The sequence below is a fragment of the Neofelis nebulosa genome, chromosome 5 (assembly GCF_028018385.1).
Source record: "Neofelis nebulosa isolate mNeoNeb1 chromosome 5, mNeoNeb1.pri, whole genome shotgun sequence".
NCBI lineage: Eukaryota > Metazoa > Chordata > Mammalia > Carnivora > Felidae > Neofelis > Neofelis nebulosa.
In genome coordinates, this window is record NC_080786.1 from 33,105,131 (window position 1) to 33,119,944 (window position 14,814).

Genomic DNA, 14,814 nt, shown 5'->3' on the forward strand with positions numbered 1-14,814 from the left:
ACTTCTTTCTTCCAGAAAATTCCCTATTTCTAAATTGTTGATCCTCAAGCTCTGATTTATGGGATTGGCCTGATAGGCTGACCGCGCATTGCTTTACACTAGTTTTGCTTTCAAAGTAGTTCAAAGTCTGTGAATGAAGTCCACCCTTTGCCCCCCTCTTCCTTCTCTTTGTTTTTAGCCCCAGAAACTGGTGGGCTGGGTGTCATCCTGTTTGCCTTTGTGTCTGACACATTGGAGAAGCAGCAGACCATCAACTCCCTCCCTCCCCCCAAGCTGGGAGGTGAAGACTTCCACTAGCTATTTTTAAGGAGATGCTTTGGTTGAGAATTGGAGAAATTGACCCTTATTTTGGTCTCCTGTGGACTTAGAGAAATGGAGTTCTGAGGGTGTGAGTCTGGTGGGGCCTGCTGCACAGTCTTTCTCTGAGACATTTCTTTGTTTGAATTTCAAGGTTACAAAAGTCAGGATTCAAGGATAACTATGAAAGATCAGCTGGTAAATGTGTTCACAAGTGAAAGAAAAAGAAAGCCAAATGAATGGTAAAACCTTTTTTGAAGCAGAACAGAAACAGAGCTTTTGATCCTTTATCATGGAACAACAAAACATTCGCATGATCTCCACGTGTCTGAGTGTTCCTATATCCTTCTATGTGCACATATGTGTCCATATACCCACACACAGACATGCATGGGTGAATTCACACACACTTCCTTTTCTCTAAAAGCTGTATCTGCCCCCCCACCCCAGATTTCTTTCTTTTCATTTCTTTCTTTTCTTTTTTCTTCTTCTCTCTATTTTTTTGATATTTCAAAGCTGGCAGTTCAGGAAATGGCTGGAACTGCCACATCTCTGTTCTTGCTAAAGAAATCAATGCTAATCCTATTACTGGCAGTTATCACCTATCCCAGAACTCACAGCTAAAAGAAAAAAACACACTGAGATGTCAAAGTAAGAAAAAGGGGGGGGGGCTGGGGAGGAGGTGGGGCGCCCTTCATTCACTTTCAAATAGTGATTGTTTTCTCTCTCTCTTCTTTTTGATCATCTTTTTTTCCCTCATGTTAACAGAGAAACCAAACTACAAAACACCTGTGCTCACACAACATTAAGGGTCTGATTTAAAGCCACATGAATCCGAGTATGGGCTCTAATTTAGATTTATCTTTCTCCAGTGTGCCTTGACAAAGCACTGATAAAGAATATTTATCATGGCTCCCAGTTTTATTAATAACAATAATAATGACACATACCATTTAATGGTCACTGCAGACACTGTGCTAGGTGCTCTGTGCAAATCATGTTATGAAATACAACAAGCCTCTGATGTAGGTGTGATAAGCATTCCCATTTTAGATATTTAGAGATTAAAGCATGAGGTTTCCTTATTTGAGTTGAGTGACTAGGTAGAAAGAGGCAGAGCCTAGTTCTGCATCTAATTGGCTACAGTATGGTACCCACGCTTTTCCCACTGTCTTCCTCCACATCTAGACTTTCTCAGTAAGGCAGCCCACGAAGAGACAGGGAAACATTTAGAATTGGGAATTTGCCATTTCTGAGCTTTTGGGGAGTTTTTCAGAAAGTCAAACAAACCTGATACGGTTGGATACCTCCCTCCTTACAATGGTGGCCATTCTCACATATGCATCTCTTATTTCTCCCTCTGATTCAGCTCCATATAATCAGATGGATACAGCTATGTGTGCTAGGGAATCTTTACACAATAACAGAAGGGAGCTAATTCAACTGGATTAATTGGCACCAGCGTCCTTAAGTTGACAACCTACACATGCTACTGGTCTGAGGCTTAGACTTGGAGTAGCAAACTTCATGTGCAGTGTGCATTTCATCTGGGAGCTTATTAAAAATGTATAATTCCAGGCCCCCACTCCAGAGCTGCTAAATCACACCCTGCATTTTAACGAATTCCCAGGTGATTTGGGAGTATATTCATGTTTAAGAAGCACTGGTCTATGATACCTCTGTCCTGCTGAAGAAAACCTCCCTAATATTAGGACGCTACGTATTCATCTGTGAGTCCTGCACCTAGCATAATACTTGGCACACAGTGGGAGCTCAAAAGTGTCCCGTGAATCAGTGACCAAATGAGTCACGTATTTTGCCAATTGATAGGGAAGGACAACTCATGTGAGCTATTCACATTCAAACAACTGTGACAGAATTGTCCAAGAGTGACTAAGGACATGTACATACTTCATTCCATCACCAGGCATACTTTTAGGCTCTTTGCTACTGGTTCTCATCTAGTGTCCCCAAGATATCCGTTGCTTCAACATCCATTGATGTGTAATGAGTTGCAAGGAACTGTACTAAGCACGTGACCATAAGAAAAGGCAGGGATACTTTATGACAATGGGAAAAATGTCATTTACTTCTTTAGCATTGAGGATGGAAAATAACTTGTTTTCTGGATTGTTAAATGTCTTATGCCAATAGGAAGGATTGTTCTGGGCTGAATTCCTGTTCCCCATGGACTATTTTCCCCCAAGATAAGAATGAATAATTATTCTAAAATATTCATAATTTTTGTATGAATAATTGTAATAAAATGTTCATAATATTTATTAATAATTATAATAGAAGTTTCCAGGAACTTTATTGAATGTTTTACGTGAATTATCCAATTCAATCCTAATGCACCCTCTTGCCATTTTGCAATGTGGATACTGAAGCCTACGGAAGTAGTAAATGGCACAATCAGAATCTGTACACAGCCTTTTCTGATTCTGAAGCTCCTGTTCCTAACCACCTAATTCTGATATAGTCAAAGTCAGTAATGTATTTCATATTATTCTTGGTTTCTCCTATACCAGGAATTAAATATTAATGTATAACAGGGACAAAAATGATCCCAGTTCCAATTCTTGCAATCTGCCCTTCTGCCTTTTTTTCTTCTGGCAAGAATTTTCTTCTTTGTTGTACAGAATCCAGGTAAAAAATAAAGCAGAGAAACCTTCTAAATGAAGGAAATCAGAGAAGCTAGAGGAAATGCATAATAAGCTTAAAGAAATGGTAATTAGAGAGGGAGAGAGAGAGAGAGAGCGGAGAGGGAGGGGTGGAGGAGCAGAGAGACTGGGCACCGGATAGCAGTCAGCATGTTTGAGGGTTGGGTGTTGAAAGTGAGAAAGAGAAATATTTGAGGATAGTCTGTGTTCTATGTGGAAGATACTGAAAGAGGCAGTCCTGGAGAGAGAAGTTTCAAAATTTTCTATGTTAAATAAATTGCACATTTTCCTTTGACAGCTTAGTTTTTGGAGACACCTAATAAAATTTCAAATAGTTTATATAGTACAAAGAATGAACCACATGGGACTATGGGATTTATTCGTTATATTCCTAATTATTTATTATGAATTTACGAACCCTGATTTAGATTTGTCTAATATTTAATAGGCATGTACTATAGGCGAGGCCTCTGTGGGCTCTGCTGGTTTTTTTCTCTTTTACAATTTGTGCATTTGCTTTAGGGCTAATATTTTAAATCTAATTTAGTTTATATTATAAAATTGTCTTGAGAGTTTAAGTGCTGGAAAACAAAAAATTGCCCTGTGGGACTTTTTCCTCCAGTTCTTCTGCCCAGCTGCACTGATTTGAGATGCCCAGAACCTCACGGGAAACAGGGTGCAATGGGAGTCAGGGGCGGGAGAAAATGAGCCAGAGCCCACAAGGCCAATCATTATCACATTTCCTCACACAATCTGGAATTGCTGCCTTGCTCAGTTCTCTTAATTTTAAAAACCAAATAAGAAAGAATTTATCATACCAGTGTTAAATGCATATGATTGCCTCCATGGGGAAGATCTAATTCTCAGGACAGAGAGGTAGGAAATGCTGTTAAGTGTGACAAGCCCAAAGGCCATGCTATCACTGTGATGCATTTGATTTAATCCTGGATGTTGGGGGACTTAGGAAGCTCATCCTCAGCTCATGGACCAAGTTCTCCCAACAGCTTATGAAATGCTAATACAGTTAGCAACCTTGGATGATCTCATCTCAGTCAAGAGCACAGAGAAGACACAGGCTATTATATCTTCATCATCCTAACAATAGTATTAACTGAGATTTATATAGTTTCAAAATTGCTAATCTGGATCATTCATTCAACCACCACCACCACCACCACCACAAACATTTCTTGAAGAGTAGATACTACTCAGTTCCTCTTTATCATCTCTTACTTACCGTATCAAAACAGCTTCCTAACTAGTTTCCGCATCTCTGGTCTGCTAGTGCTGCATCTTTCCACCCCAGGCATACCTTCTATACTAATATCAAAGTGAAAACAATGACATGAAAACAATAATAACAAATCCTGTGTGTTATTCCTTTGCTAAATCTTCTATGGCTTCCTTATTGCCTGTAGGATAAAAGTCAAAAATCTGTGAATGGCATTAATGAACTTTTATACCCTGGCTTCAACTTCTCTTGTACTTAACAACAAACTGTTGGCTGTGCTTTCCTCTACGCAATCAGTGACTAGCTTTATAAATGCTAAAGTAAGGGAGTGACCTTATGTCACCCAGGTTTTAGATGGAACGCTCTGAAGGAGTAGAAGATAAGCTGGAGGAGACAAAGTAGAGACAGGGAGAGTAGCTAAGGAGAAACTAGTAAATGCACTAGTTGAGAGAGGCCTAGGACTCCCTTTTCCATAGTTGGAAAACTTATAGAAAAATCCAGCTTCTGAAATCTGGGAGATTTATACACTTGGTTAGACACCATGGGCACTAAGACATGAATGCCTCCAGACTAGCTTTGCAAAGGTGAGTCTGAAACAGATTTATACAAGGTTTAGTCCCTTGTCAACACTGTAACAACCCTTATAATATGGTAGAAGGTGGAGTGTAATTATAAGAAATGACAGGAGAAATTGGTTTCCTAATGTGACCTTCACCTTTCAACTTGGAAGAGTCCCTCCTCTCTTTTCCTTGACATCTTAGGATACTTTACCCATAGACTTTATTAAACACCTTGATTCCGGGGGCAAAATTTATTTCATTTACCTTATCAATAGGCCAGGTGAATGACAAAATTACATAATCCTCTGCATCAGTCATGGAAAATGAGGAGACAGTATTTTAAAGCAACAGGTATTTGACTTTATCACCAGGTGGTTCTGTTTAATGGATAATGAAATTGATGAGGACTGAAGCCATTTAGGAAATCAGGAAGAAAGAAATAGTAACCAAAGCAGCTTGATCTGTACTTTGCTTAGCATCTTTATTCCAATTGGTTTCTAGTTTGGTCAACTGGATTGATGCCATTGCCCATTATATAAGTTCAGAAGAGGGAGGTTTTAGAAGAGGAGTGGTTGTTTTTTGCACAAGTTGAACTGAAGTGACTCTAGGCCGGTGGTTCCAATGTGTGGTCTACAGACCAGCAGCATCAGCATCACCTGGGAATGTAGTAAAAATTCAGATCTACTTGATTATAACACTGGGGTGGGGCCTAGCAATCAGGATTTTAACATGCCCTCCAGGTGATTCTGGCAAATGCTACAAAATTGAGAACCTCTGCTCTAGGACATCCAAGTGGAACTGAACATCGAGCAGTGGGTGAATGAATGGGAGAGGACAGGACTGGATGTGCAGATTTGAGAGTCATCAGTGAGTTGCAGTTAACATAAAGTGTGGACCCTCACTGAGGAGGATAGTGCAAAATGAAAAGGGAGGGCCAAACAGTGGACAAGGAGCCACTATTTCCAGTTCTATAGAGTTCTATATTGCTTTTTATTTGTTTTTTAGAGGGCATATATTTTCAAATCAGAATGTCTCTTTAATGAAAATTTTCACGGCAGCAAGGGAAAGAGGATGTAACAAAGTGAAATCTTAAGGCAGAGGCAGGATCAAGACAAAAATAATTTTTTGGATGAGGTCAACTAAAGCATGTTGAGGACAGAGACCTTATATACATTATTTAAACTTTACAACAATACTGTGAAATAATTATTCTCCATGATGAAACTGAGGCCTTGAGAGGATAGAATTACCCTTTATTTAAGATCACATATGGGTGGAGCCAGAATTTCCTTAAGCCCTTTCTCCTTATACAAAGCAAAGCTATGAGGCCTTGCTCAGCTCTTAGGCCTGGAGGTACCTAGATTGGTTCAGTAACGCCCCAAGGGGCCACACCTGCCTGTAAATGAATTTCTTTGAAGGCCCCTCCCACACTGACGCTGAGTCTGGCCATGTGACTTACCTTGGCCTATAGGACATTAGCAAGTGCAAGGCAAGTAGGAGCTTGAAAACCACTCATGAGTGGCCCTTGTCTCTCTCTTTTGCTGAGTTTGGAGCTTACTCACATGTGAAGAACTAGGGTTAGTAGAATGGAGACACAGGTCTACCACCATCTGCCAGTCTTACAGGTGAGGCTATCTTAGACCACCTAGTCTGAGTCTGTTGCCTGATGATAGCAGCTGCCTGAGTGACTCCAGACAAGACCAGCATAACTGCTCCACTGAGCCAATATTGTGGCCCACAGAAATGTGAGTAAATAAATAATTGTTTATAGCCACTAGTTTGGGGGGTGTTTAGTTATACAGACATGGATCTCTGATACAGGCCCATTTCTGTGTGGTGGGTGGAGGGGCAAAGTTGTTTTTTAGATACTCTTCTAGTAGGAGACCATTTTCCCTGAGATCTTTAAAATGGCCAATCCCACATTCACGCCATTTCTTCAAAATTCTTGCAGGATTCTTACTCAGCCTCCTAAGCATTTCTAAATTCAGGTGAACATGGGGAACTCAGTCATGCCTTGTCTGTGTTCACTTTTCCTCTAAAGGAAAGACTTAGATAATTACATTATATGCCCAGTGTAGATTCTGGTTATGATAGCTTTATTAAAATAGGGAGAGTGAAGGGGCACCTGGGTGGCTCAGTTGGTTGAGCGTCCAACTTCGGCTTAGGTCATGATCTCATGGTTTGTGAGTTCAAGTCCCACATCAGGCTCTGTGCTGACAGCTCAGAGCCTGGAGCCTGCTTTGGATTCTGTGTCTCCCTCTTTCTGCTCCTCCTCTGCTCACTTTCTGTCTCTCTCTCCTTCAAAAATAAATAAACATTAAAAAAAATAAAAAAAAATAGGGAGAGTGAAAATAGATATGGTTTGTGAGCAGACTTGAAACTCTGATAAATTCTTTGAGTACAAAATACCTAAACTTACTGAATTAAATATAGACAGCCTTTCAAATGCACACCTGAAATTAAAGCAAGTAAAAGAAATAAAGTAAAAGAAGGAAAAATAAAGTAACAGAAAATTGCATAGATCAAAAATTAGGAAGAAAATAGAAACCAGAGGAGTAGCTGGGCTCCATGGGAACAAGTCTTTGGTTTTATGTAGGGTGAGGAGTAACAGCTGAGAAACTTGTAAAGAGGTGGGGCCCTGAAAATGCCATCTCTCGGGTCAAAGGGAAGACTAGAAAAAATAAATCTTTTCATATCAGGGCAACCAGAGAACTTGTTAATTTTGATGTAGTCTACAGGTGGAAAAAAGTCTCCCCTAAGCATTCATAACTACTAGCAAAGAAATAACTGTTGTTTTAAGCCACCACATTTTGAGATGTTTGAGATTCATATTTATACTTCCTACATGGCCCAGGAAGCCCCAAGTTGAGAAATTAGCTTAAAGTGGTCCTGGCTTGGTATATTGTTCTAAAATTACAATGATACATGGAATTATGACTGAAAGCATCATGCAAATATATAAACACAGTTTTGTTTTCCCAAGAGACTGAACTATAGAATTTAAGTTAAAAAAATTGTTCTTGAATCAGTGATTCAACTTGCTGTGTGATTCTGATCAACGATCTACCCATCTCTGGGCTTTCCTTCTTTTTTAGGTAACAGAGTGGTCATTTTTAGCCCTAGCTTTACATGGCTCTATAATTCTATGAAGTTATTAGTTCATAAATATATGATACAGTACTGTAAGGTCTAGGGAATAGAAAATTAAGATCTTATCTTGGTCACTGTTTCTGATTAGCAAAACCATTAGTGCTGGCTCATTTTCACTAGCCTGAGGCTCCACCAACCTGAAACAGTTGGTTAGAAAGGGCTCTTTTCTTTCTTCTCTGATGTCTCTCAGTGTCTGGGCTATACAGATTTGCTTGCTACAGTGTCCCTGCTGATGGCCACGCTGAAGGCCTTCCTAAGCTTTGGGGACCAGGAGCACCTGAGTTGACTTAGGAAAGCACATCCCCTTGGACTTTGCACCAAGTGACCATGTGGACACCAGCTGGACCCGGATTCAGGCAGGCAGGGTGCCTTCTCTGGGTGTGGAAGTTAGAGAACAGGGATAATGTCATAGGAAGGACTTTTGTTTCAGGTTTAATTTGCTTTATTTTAGAATAATTATGTAATATGATGTTTGCGGCACTCAAATATAATTGAAAATAATTCGTGCACATTATATATTGATGTAGTCAGGTATTTCCATGTTTCTTATGATAAGAAATATGTATTTTAGAAATGAATATGAATAGGACTTTAAGAATTAAGTATTTTCTCTTGCCCTAAGAAAAGTAAGGTGCCTAGAGTCATACATCAGGAAAGCTGCAATTAAATAGTTTAATAGACATAATTTTGAGTAAAATAAATATCTCCTTCCTGCTCTAAATTTATAAAGCTACTAGAGTGATTTTTAAAAAACATACCCCTGGTTTAATGTTTTTACTCTCCAATGACTTTCCATTGTGCTTAAAAGCAAAATGCTTTAATAACCTACAAGGCTTTTCATAATCTTTGCTCCTCTTATCTTCCCAACATTATTTCAAGCCATTTCCCAGTCCCTAACCTTGCCCTGGCCCACTGGCCTTCTCTCAGTTCCTTTAATACAGAAGCCCTTCTCTACCTCAGGTCATTTCTGCATGTAAGTGCACGGTCCTCTTATGGAAAGGACTTTTGCTCTTAATGAAGCTGTCAAGGTCCCATGAAGTCCTCTCTAGCCTTTAACTTGTGGATAGCATTGTGGGTAACATCTAGTATTTCTGATTTTTGGTAAAAATCCCTGCCTCTGTCCCAAATGGGGCTCCATCCTAGTCTGTAGAGCAGAAGTGATTCAGGACCAACTAAACTAAACATAATGTTGCTCTGGCCTCAATAATTGGCAGCAGAGTTGGGAATATGATCTGGATCTAAACTAATGAGTGCATCTCATTTCCCTGGCCGTAGCAGTTGGTTCAAGAATGGGCATATGGCCCAATCAGACCCTTACTCTCAATATAATATATAATGAGACTTTTGAGAATTTTAGGGCAGAGACAGGTGTACTCTTTCCACTGAATTGGAAGTGTATAGATAGAACTGCTATGGCTACTTTGAGCCATAGGGAATAACCTGTCTGAGATCAGTGCCAACAGAGAGCTGACCTGCTAGAGAGAAACCAAGTCCTAAAAATATCCTTTGAGCCCCTATTTTATTTAATGAGCCAATTCATTCCTGTTTTGTTAGTGTTTTTTCAGTTGGTTTGGATTTTCTGCCTCTTGCAACCTAGACAGTTCTTAATGGTAGAGGAAACTACATCTTTCTGCATCACCACTTCCTACTTCCTGCCACTGCCTTCCTGCTTCTTCCCTGGTTCCCTGGGTTTCTTGATTGCTGGAAGTGGCCCAGGGTAGCTTTTTGAATTCATTTGCTGCAAAGCAGTTTCTGTACCTGGTGCATAGAGAAGTGAAGTGGCATGTCACAGAACTCTGTAAAGGTATCACTCCAACAACCCCTGGTCAGCAGCTTTTTCCATTCCAGAACCTAATTGCATGATGATGTAAGATGAATGGAGACTAGAGACAGAAGATAAACTAGAGCCCAATAAACCAGTAAACAACTATTGTAGAAATGAGGGAACATTGGAAATCATTATTGAAGACAGACTATGGTCCACAAATATGATTTCATTTAATCTCCCCACTTTGTTTTTATCCACACTTTGCAAATGAGGCTCTGACAGGTAACTACTTTGTCTAAAGATGGAGACTTCATTTAATGCAGATATGCCAGTCTTACATGCCTGGCTTTCTCCCAAGGCCACTATTTATAAGTTAGGTAGAGGGGAAACTAGATTAGTCTGATGGTGGTCCTGTGAGGGGTGATGGTAGGTAAAGAATATCATAGCTGTTTCAAAGAAATAATGTCTCCCCAGATTTTGAACTCAATATAGTTTAGCCTTCCATATTCATACAACATGGTTTGGGTGTAACACCCCAGGCTTTGGAGGAGGAAATGTCTGGATTTCCATCTTTTCCACCTCTTATAGCAGTGACCCTAGGGGAAATTCTCTAGCCCTGAGTCTGTTTCCCCATATGTCAATTGTCTGTCTCTCAGTATGGCAAGGGTTGGAGATAATACTTACGCAGCTCAAATACCATGGACATCACAAGAAGGTGTTTACTACATGAAACTATCTTAATATTATATAATCCAGAAAATTATTCATGCTTAAATATGATTTCCTTTGAGTATATTTCAAATGTTTCTCTTTATTACTCTGATCTGCCTGAGATCACCAGCCCTGTCTTCATGGAGCTAGTTATCTTTGAAGAATCAGAGAAAGTACCTCCAAAATGTTGACAAAGGAAAGGTCAGAGATAGCATGTGAGGAGTTTCAAAGATAATCCTGTCCTTCCCTTTTCCTCTGCCAGACTCCGTTTTCAGCTGGTTCAGAGTAATTTATATCTCTGGTTCAGTTAAAGTATGTGGCATCATTTAGACACTGCAAATATAATACCAATTTTACTGTAACCTAATTGTAGAGTGACAAGAGATAAATCTAGAAGATATATATAATATGAAATGGCCAAGTGTGCTTCACTTATAAGAACCACACATAGAGGAACATTATGTTGGAAATGAGGAATAGCTGAAGTTGTAATTCATGCAGATGCATATATAAATAATACTGAGTACTCCTAGGACATCTGAAACTTAATCAGTTGCCCATTAACATATTGTAGGATAAATGTAGATCTGTAATTATTGTATACTGCTAAAACCACCTTTATTTTCATTTAAAATCCTGGTTAAATGATCTGTGGTATATCTTTGGAGACTTTGTCAGCCTTCTGAATTGAGGATGTATATAGGAAATACTGATTCAGATAAATAAAAGTACAATATTCTAAGCTGTTAATGGAGCTTGAAAAAACCTACAAAATAACCCCATCTTAAAATCAAGAGACCATGATTAAATTAAAATTATAGAAGGAAAAGATGACAATGAAACAAAAATCCTATACATTAGAAGGTTTATTTTAAAATAGCTCTAAATTCCAAATCTGAAACACAGAACATGCTGATTGTCAACCAACATTTATTGAGTACTATAGTAGATATTTTGAACTTTGAATAATTGAGTTGCACGTTTTAAAAATAATCTGTCTTTTATGACAGAAATCAGGCAGTTCCTGGCATAATTTGACAGGAACATTCTGCCTTTTCCCTGTCAGCATGGTGTGAGGCAATGCAATTAAAATCTAACTGTGATTTGTTTTGACTGGTGAGATTTTTCTCTTCTCTTTCTAATGTAGAATACATATTTATTCACATGGTAACTTTTATTAAAGCAATGTAATATGCATTTTAGGTAATTTTATGTTGTTATTGTCAATGGAGATACCCTTTGAGGATTCGACCCTGACTTTAGAGGTGCAATGACACCTAATATTCTGCCTGCCAGTCCCTTTTGCTCTCTGAAGCAACTTGAATTTTTCCTGTCCCAAACTGTCCCAGACTACCAATGCCCCTTCTTGGCAGCAGTGTGGCCTTGGGCTTTCTACCTCTCTCTGAGGCCAGCTCAGCATCTTTCTTCTGTGGTTCACTGACATTTTAGCTCCAGACAATATCATTCTTTCATACTGATATATTTTCTGCAATCATGAACCATACTGCTGCATCCCAGCTAGGTACATACGTATTTCCTTCTTTTATTTTCCAATTTATTTTCCAATTGTTAGACAGTATATTAAGACTCTCCTTTCTCTTCTTTTATCCTTCTTTCTTTTCATGGTTGGCTCAAAACTGCCCCAAAGGGAAACTTCTATGCAAGAAAAGGAAGAACAATTAGATACAAAAGTAAAAATTTATGGAATAGCAATATTTAAACTTTCAACAGAACACACATTTACCTTTATAATCTTTCCAAGTCTGTATATCTTTATATCTTCCTCTTCTAAAATTTCTTTTCCTCTAGGTCAGAATTCTCTAGTAGTTTTCATTTGTATATTTCTTAGGAGTAGAATTAAGCTTTCTTTTTTCATACAGTTAAGTCATTTGACTTTCTTTTCTGGGGACTGTCTGTTCTTATCCTTTGCCCATTCTATGTTAATGTTTTTTTTTTTTCCCCACTGATTCCCAGGAGTACATGTATTAATAGTTTAGCTCTTTATTATAGCTATTTTGGTAAGATATTTTTCCCATTTGTCCTTTGTCTTTTGGCTTTATGATTTTTTTTTTTCTCTGTAGAAGTTTCTTTTTATTTTGTGGAGTAAATTTTTATCTCTCCCTCTGTTTTTGGCTTCTGGATTTTGAGTCTTTGAAAGTCATCCTTCAAAATAATAAATTCTCCTGTATTTTCTTCTAGTACCTTTATGATATAATTTTTTTTTACATTTAAATCTTAGATACATTTGGAATTAATCATTATATTCAATGTAGGATATAGGTAAAACTTATTTTTTTTTCCAGATGACTATCTGGTTAGTCAAATACCATTTATTGAATAATTAACCTTTTGCCCCACTGAAATGCCACCTTAGTAATAATAAATTTCTGTGTGTACTTGGGTCTTTTTCTGGAGTCTCTCTTCAGTTCCATTGGTTACTCTGTTTATGCATGCATTATATAGTTTAATTCTCAAGGCTTTATTATATGTTTTGATAAGGTTAGCACACCTTCCACTGCTCTTTTTGTTCAGATTTTCCTGGCTAATCTTAATTACTTTTCCATATGAATTTTAGAACCAACTGGCGTATTTAAAAAATAATGTTGTATTTATTGATATGATATTAAGTTTATTAATGACATTAGAGAGAATATCTTTACGACGTTGAACATTCCTATCAAAAAATAGGTCTTTCAATTTGTTCAAGTTTTTTTTTTGTATTCTTTATTTTCAAATTCTCTTCATATGGATCTTGCACTTTTTTGTGCAAGCCTATTGCTAGACATTTACATTTTTGTAGCTATTAGCATTTTCTTTCATTGTAGCTTGTGACTGGCTGCTGTGTTCTGTAAAAGCTATAGATGGCTATTTAATATTTCTGTCTTAAAGAATTTTCTTGTTTGCAGTAATGTTTTAACCTAAACACAATTCTTGGATTTTTTTCCCTCTCAAATACCATATAATCTAAAAATAATGTGTTTAATTTCTTTCCAAATTTTATAATTCTCTCCTATATAACTGCATTGACCTTCAGTACAGTGTATTACACAATTGTACCTCAAGAATAATATTAAATAAAGGTGCTTATAGAGGGCATCTGTGACTTTGTTTCTGAGTGTAAAGAGAATGACTTTAGTGCTGTGGCTTTCAATCTTGACTGCACATTTAATCATGCACATTAAAATCTCTGGCTGGCAGGACCCAGGTACTTTGTTTTAGGCTGAAATAGATACATTTTACCATGTCATCTACACATTTTAGTTTTGAAATTTTTAAGTAAAGTGTTTAAATTTTATTGAATATGTATTTTCTCTATAGAACTATTAGAATGAATTATGAATCCATTATTACTATATTAATAAAATCAATTTTATTAGTGGACTTCCTATGCTGAACTATCCTTGCATTTCTTAAATAAAACTGGGCATCCAAGTATTATTCTTTTAATGTCCTATTAAGATTGTACTGAAGATTTCTTGCCACTAATATTCATAAGTGAGATTGATAGATCATTTGTTTTGTGTGTGGGAAATCATTGATAGGTTTGATATTGTCATGCTCACATTATAAAAAAAAATATTTGGAATTGGGGCACCTGGAGGGCTCAGTTGGTGAAGCATCTGACTTTTGATTTTGGCTCAGGTCATGATCTCACAGTTCATGGAATTGAGCCCTGCGTTGGGCTCTGTGCTGAAATCATGGAGACTGCTTTGGATTCTCTCTCTGCTGCTCCCCTGCTCATGCTATTTCTCTCTCAAAAGAAATAAATAAACATTTAAAAAGATAATTAGAACTTTTCTGTGATTTAAAGTAACTTTTCTGGTATTGGAATGGATTTCTTTTTTTAAGTTTGGCTGAGTTTCCCTGGAAGCTTATGGACCTGGTACTTTGCTGTGTGTTGGGTGTGTGAGGATTGGGTAGATAGCATTTTGACAGCTTTTACGTTCTCTTCTATAGAGATCAGTTAATTTAGATTTTCTCTTACTGGGTATATTTTGGTAAATTATATTTTCCTAAAATTAGCCCTTTAATCCAGCCAGATTTTTTTTTTTTTAATTTTTTTTTCAACGTTTTTAATTTATTTTTGGGACAGAGAGAGACAGAGCATGAACGGGGGAGGGGCAGAGAGAGAGGGAGACACAGAATCCGAAACAGGCTCCAGGCTCCGAGCCATCAGCCCAGAGCCCGACGCGGGGCTCGAACTCACGGACCGCGAGATCGTGACCTGGCTGAAGTCGGACGCTTAACCGACTGCGCCACCCAGGCGCCCCCCAGCCAGATTTTAAAATTCATTTTCAAAAGGTTGAGTATTCTTGGGGCACCTTAGTGGCTCAGTTGGTTGAGCATCTGACTTCAGCTTAGATCATGATCTTGCAGGTTATGAGTTCAGGACCTGTATCAGGCTCACTGCTGTTGGTGCAGAGCCTGCTTCGA